Consider the following 7,125-nt stretch of genomic DNA (forward strand, 5'->3'; position numbering starts at 1 on the left):
AATTTCTGTGATGTTCTTCTCATCTTTTTTCTTCTCTTTTCTCCTTGAATATTCTACTGTCTTTCTCAGGGAGTCCTCTTCTGTGCCCTTATTTTATTTATTTAAATTCAACTTATTTAACATACAGTGTAGTCTTGGCTTCAGGAGTTGAAACCAGTGATTCACCTCTTACATTTGACACCCAGTGCTCATCCAAAAGAGTCCCCTCCCTAATGCTCTTCACCCATTTAACCCATCCTCCCACCCACCACACCTCCAGCAGCCCTCAGTTTTTTTCTCTGTATTTAAGAGTTTCTTATGGGTTGCCTCCCTCTCTTTTTTATCTTATTTTTCCTTCCCTTCCTCTATGTTAATGTTGTGTTTCTCACATCCCACATATGAGTGAAATCATATGATATCTGTCTTTCTCTGACTGACTTATTTTGTTTAGCATAATACACTCTAGTTCCATCCATGTTGCTGCAAATGGCAAAAATTCATTCTTTTTCATCACTGAGTAGTATTCCATTGTGTGTGTGTGTGTGTGTGTGTGTGTGTGTATACCACGTTTTTTATCCATTCATCAGTCGATGGACATTTGGGCTCTTTCCATAATTTGGCTATTGTTGATAGCACTGCTATAAACATTGGGGTGTATGTGCCCCTTTGAATCAGCATTTTTGTATCCTTTGGATAAATACTTAGTAGTGCAATTGCTGGGTCATAGGGTAGTTCTATATTTAATTTTTTGAGGAAACTCCATACTGTTTTCCAGAGTGGCTGCACCAATTTGCATCCCCATCAACAGTGAAAAATGGTTCCCCTTTCTCTGCATCCTTGTCAACATCTATTGTTGCCTAAGTCATTAATTTTAGCCATTCTAACTAGTGTGAGGTGATATCTCATTGTGATTTTGATTTTGATTTCCCTGATGATCAGCAATGTTGAACATTTTTTCATGTGTGTTAGCCATCTGGATATCCTCTTTGGATAAGTGTCTATTCATGTTCTCTGCCCATTTCTTCACTGGATTATTTGTTTTCTGGGTGTTGAGTTTGATAAGTTCTCTATAGATTTTGGATACAAACCATTTATCCAATATGTCATTTGCAAATACTTCCTCCCATTCCGTTGGTTGCCTTTGAGTTTTGTTGATTGTTTCCTTTGCTGTGCAGAAGCTTTTTATCTTGATGAGGTCCCAATAATTCCTTTTTACTTTTATTCCCTTACATCTGGAGACATGTCAAGTAAGAAGTTGCTGTGGCTGAGGTTTTCTCCCATAGGATTGTGATGGTTTCCTGTATCACATTTAGGTCTTTCATCCATTTTGAATTTATTTTTGTGTATGGTGTAAGATATTGGTCCAGGTTCATTCTTATGCCTGTCACTGTCCAGTTATCCTAGCAGCATTTGCTGAAGAGACTGTTTTCTATTGGACATTCTTTCCTGCTTTGTCAAAGATTAGTTGGCCATACAGTTGTGGATCCATTTCTGGGTTCTCTATTCTATTGCACTGGTCTATGTGTCTGTTTTTGTGCCAATACCACACTGTCTTCATGATTACAGCTTTGTAATACTGGCTAAAGTCCAGCATTGTGATGCTTCCAGCGTTGGTTTTCTTTTTCAACATTACTTTGGGTATTTGGGGGTCTTTTATGGTTCCATACAAATTTTAAAATCATTTTCTCTAGTGCTGTGAAGAATACTGGTTTTATTTTGATTAGGATTGCATTTAATATGTAGATTGCTTTGGGTAGTATCGACATTTGTTTTTTTTTTTTAATTTTATGGTTTTCCTTTTTATTTAATCACAGACGGGTGGGGTAAACATAAACACAGCACAATTACTCCAGATAATTCTTCATATTGTGTACACACCCAGACTGGTGAATGCTACTGAAAGAAGCCTGCGGTCAGCAATGAAATGCATACAGCTGTTCCTTCCCTCAGTCAAAAAATTCAAAAACACACAAACTTAGAATCTCATCAGCACACACTATCCTGTGACAAATGATTCAGACATAAATAGTGGGTGCAAAGAAAGTATATGCTAACACAGGTATAACCTTTGTTAATGAAACAACAAAAGCAGCCATAATGAGTAAGATATATTCAGCTACTGGTAACTAGTTGTTTCCTAACGGGCATTATCAAAAGAGAAATCATGTGCAGAGAAAAGTTCTATATACACACACAATGAGAAAAATAAACTACAAGATCAATGCATACATGTTTAATACTGGAAAAATCACAGCCCTCCAAAAGGTCTCCACGTTTGTTATAAAAGTCCTCTGTGCTCAACTAAAATTAAAATGATCTTAAAAGGATAATACTTGTAAAGTTCACTTAAGTTTTTTCAGCCACAGAAACTGCAATGGAAATAAATGTTCAGAGTCATTTTCAAAACAAAGCCAAAAATCTATTCTTCTGGTTGACATGCATGATTAAAAAGTCTGTATAACGCACAATGCTCTATGCTCCCCAGGACTAGGAAAAGAGACCTCAAGTCAACTTTTAGTTTGCAAATGGTCAGAGGAGTTTGTATTCCAGCAGGAGTTCAAATCTTCTGGATCTTTTCACCAACTACTGAGTTTTTCTTTTCTGATTTTCTCCGCAGCATCAGCTTTGTAATTGTACGAGCAATTGTACACGTCTGAGTAACCGCGTATGCCACAATACACATGTCCACACCGGCATTCAAACCCAGTAAGTCCTACTTTCTTCCTGCACATGAAACAGCCGTTCTTTTTCTATTTTGGTTTTTCACGAGACTTGCTTTGCTCTTCAGATGGCTGCTGTGCCATATCTGATACTGAAGTTTGCAGGTCTTCCGTGTCAGGGATTGCTTTGTCCACAGACATACTGTCCACTTGGGAAGATGCTAAAGATTCTGATAAAAGTGACTGATTTGATACAGGGCTTGGCTGCCCGGATGCAGATGTGGAGTCTAGAGGTAACTGCGCGCGTCGGGGACGCTGTCGTCTGCGCACTGGACCGGAAAAGACTGGGACAGAGTACTGACAGAAGCCGAAGGTGGGCTGATTCTACAATTACTACTATTCTATCTTTGAAGATGCCTTTATAGCACACTGAACACATGCCATTTGTACAAGGGTTCCCATAAAATCCGCAGCCAGTAGAACAAAGCATAAGAACTTGTCTGTGATTAGTTTCTTAAGCCATGTTTCTCTGTTGCATACCCACAAAACCTGCACAATTTTCTCAGCTAGTATCGACATTTTAACAATGTTTTTTTTCCGATCCATGAGCATGAAATGTTTTTCCATTTATTTATTTGTGCTTCAATTTCTTTCATGAGCTCTCTACAGTTTTCAGTGTACATATTTTTTTATCTCTTTGGTTAGGCTTATTCCTAGGTATCTTATGGTTTTTGGTGCAATTGTCTTCTGTGCACTTCTTGACTAAGGTATACACCAATGTTCTGTTATTAATCCTATTTTCATGCTATTCATTCTATTTTTTAGTTGTATCTACTCCCTTAACTTCAACAACAAATTGCTCAAACCCTAATTCTCTTCTGAAGCACTGTACCAAATTTATATCTGTCTGATTAGTATTTATTAATACCCCAGAAACACCTCAAACATAACATATAGAAAGCATATCACCTCATCAGACTTCCAACTTTTCCATTCCTTTCGCATTCTCTAAGGACATTTATTTCTCCAGGCACTTGAAATTAAAAATTTAGCATCAATATTTACCATTCCATATTCTTCATCATTACCTATATTTAAGCATTCATTACATTCTGTGACTTCTACTTCTACAATATATTTTTTTGTAATTTATTACCTAGCTCAAGCCTCATTATCACAAGTTTTCACTATTATAACTTCTGAACTAGGGTCCCTAACTTCAGTCCATCACTCTGTTCTCTTAAATCACAGATGTAATTATATCATTTCACTACCCAAAGACTTTTGTGGCCTCTCACTACTCACAGAAATAGTCAAGCCCATAAAAAAAGCTGAAGCCTTCTATAGTCATCTCCTATTATACACTTCTAATCTTACCTATCACTCATTTGACCCCACAAATATTAAGAAAATATTAAGAAAACTTCTTTCCCATATCATAACCTTAGCCTCTGAATCCCAGGCCTACTAAATGAGTGAAAACTCATTCATTCAATAACCACTTAGGTACTGAACACTATAATGGAAAATTAGGGGGAAATGGAAAAAAGAGTCCTTATTTTCAAAGATTTCATAGTCCAATGAAGAAAGAGATGAATACATCATTAAATTACAACATAGTGCTATAAGTATGAAGGAATAAAGACACAACATAAGGTAACCTGCTTGGGTGATCTGGAGATGGCTTCACATTACCTAACATTTGAACAAGGTCACTGAGTTGGCCTATCTCTCAACTCTCTAAATACTTCAAAATCACTTTATTTCTACCTCTATTCTAACAGTACAGTCTTTATAGTACTCATTCATCCATTCACTGATTCAACAATTTTTATTTTCTACCGTATTCCAGACACTTTTCTAAGCAGTAAGCACAAAGAAAACAGACAAAAGCTTCCCATCTTCCTGGAGTTATAATTTTAGTGTAGAGAGGGAAAAATGTAAATTATATGGAATATAATAATTTCATAAATACTATGAAAAGTAAATCAAGATAGAGAGCCAAGAAGTACTGATGTAAGGCTGCACTTTCATAGAAATTATTTATTTATTTTTGTAATTCTTCTGTTGGGTTTTTAGTTTTTCAGGGGCAAGAATTGTGGCTTATTTGGCTTCCTATTATGAATGTTTGATCATTGTTCAATTGAACAGATTGTGACAAATTTCCTTGAAATTTCTATAGATTTTTTTCTTTTATAGAAATCTCAGAATCAGTATCCCAAACAAAAATTACATTGTTTGCATGGCAATAGGGAAGATAATTGCTGAGACATTCTACATGATCTCTTCAGTTCATATTCTGTCATAAAGGAGCAATTTCCCTATAAATTCCCTTACTTAAATTTCTCAAATTAAATTATAGATTTCAGGAACAATAGCAAAAACAGCAACAACAACAATTGTGGATATTAATGGAGGTGTGTTTTTTTTCTAATAGGACGTGCTTTATGTGTATAGCAACCCAAAAACATAATAAAAAAATTAAATAGTTTGTGCTTCATAACTAGGTCAATTAATTTTAAAAGGGAATTTAGAATGAAAGAATAATGATAACAGTTTCAAAATTACAAGTCTTAATCTGTGAATGCTGAACTATAATTATAAACTACACATCTACAAAAAGAATTCAAAGGTCTTGACAGTTTCTCTGGATAACCATTTTTGACATAACATTCACTATAGAGAATCATCGATACAATTTTTTTCAAATGAGATTTTATTAGCTTGTGCATATTATAACTCAATAAAGATGATGTTTGAGTCTGGGAAAATCTTTAACTCAATTATAAGCTTTCACAATTAACCACCTAACTTTTGTTTAAATAATATCAAATCCATCTGCTTAGTGTCTTTATACTAAAATCAATTATATCAGTTCGTTTAGGATATGAAAAGTGGAGCCAATGCTGAATAACAACCCCCAGTGATTAATTGATGTCAGAGTAATAATCTGCACTGCAGTTTTCCCCAGAATCGTTGAGGCATTAAACCACTCAATGCTTTGGAGACGGAGGAGACACTATGTAGAACTTCAAGATGAGTTATATAAACTTTACCATTAGTAACACGTTCTGGAAGAACAGCAATATGTGTCACTTATGGTAGCATGAAAGTAAAGGTCATAGCATTTCTAACTGCAATGATATACAAACAAAAGCCCTCACAACTTTAGAAAGATGGGTTACGTGAAACATTCCTTATTTTCTTCCCACTATAAGTTTGGTTACAATTTGGTAGGCAGAATCTCATAAAGCTTTCAGATTCATATCCCATGTAATTTCAAATTTGCAAAATTTTGTAAAGTAAACTAACTGAAAAATGACCAGGAACTTCCAATGTACCAGTTATTTTTTTTCTTTTTTTAATTTTTTATTCCCTCTTTTCATTTTTACATAGTACATATTATCCCTGTGAAAAGTGAACAAGAGATCAAATGCTCTCTCTGCAACCTTACCAGGAGAAGGAAAGGTATTTTTTTACCTTATTTCCTATTTCATCCAGACAACCCACAGGACCCCATAAACCCACCAGAAAATTCTCTCTGACAGTTGACAACAAACCAGCCTCTCACCTGAGGTCAGAGAATAGGGTTGGATAAAAAAAATTGTCTGGTAATTAACATATACTACTAAATATTGATAAAACTTTCCAGAGACAGTTTTGGAATTCATCTCAATAACCCAGAATAAGAACAGGCAAAGTCTGTATCAGTCAGACTGAGCTATTCCTCAGGAGCTGTGCATATTTCAGTTGCTTTGATGATTTCAAAGAACAAATTGTGTGTGTAAGCAGTTTTCCTTGTTGGAATTCTGTATACAGCACATGACAACCTAGTTTCCCCTTTATTTCATTTTTCAGACATGTAATTAGATGTTTCCATCTAATTCATGTATATACTATATAACTGCACATATAGTTACATTCAATTTTCTTGCCTTCAGAGTGCCCAGCAACATGTCTCCCACTTGGTATCACCCACCTCATAGATATGTAAAAAGTGTTAACACTGAAAGTAAGCTTAATACAGTCAATGTCTTCTTCCCATTTATTATACATTCACCAGCAAAGTCATTTATTATTAAAATGTTTTTACTGGAAAAATGCTGTCGTATTTGAATGATTGGGGAAAAATAAATTCTTTGTGTGAAAAAATAGGTCATTTGAGATTTCACCTGAAAAAGAAATTGATGAAGAATATGGAAATGCATTTGAATTAGACTGAAAGGCTCCAAGAGTACACTCTGTAGTGAAATTAGTTTCTTCAACAGACAATATGTCTCATTAGCAATAGCAATTTAACTTTTATTATACTTTTCTTATATTTTTCACTTCATGTTGTAATACTTAAAATATGCGTTAATGACCAGATGAATGAATCTATTTGCTGTGGCTATTCTGAGCCCCTTGAATGAGCAAAACATCTAGCCTGAATCTTTGAAAGAAGGTAGAATTAACTCGATGATGTATAATCTGGTCTCAGATAATG

General features: G+C 35.0%; 1 pseudogene; it reads right to left on the reverse strand.

Moving 5' to 3' along the window:
• Positions 1 to 2,536: 2,536 nt before the first annotated feature.
• LOC125157565 (AN1-type zinc finger protein 6-like) lies at positions 2,537 to 3,162 on the reverse strand (annotated as a pseudogene).
• Positions 3,163 to 7,125: the final 3,963 nt, after the last annotated feature.

Source organism: Prionailurus viverrinus, chromosome X, assembly GCF_022837055.1.
Source record: "Prionailurus viverrinus isolate Anna chromosome X, UM_Priviv_1.0, whole genome shotgun sequence".
In the NCBI taxonomy this organism is placed as follows: Eukaryota; Metazoa; Chordata; class Mammalia; order Carnivora; family Felidae; genus Prionailurus; species Prionailurus viverrinus.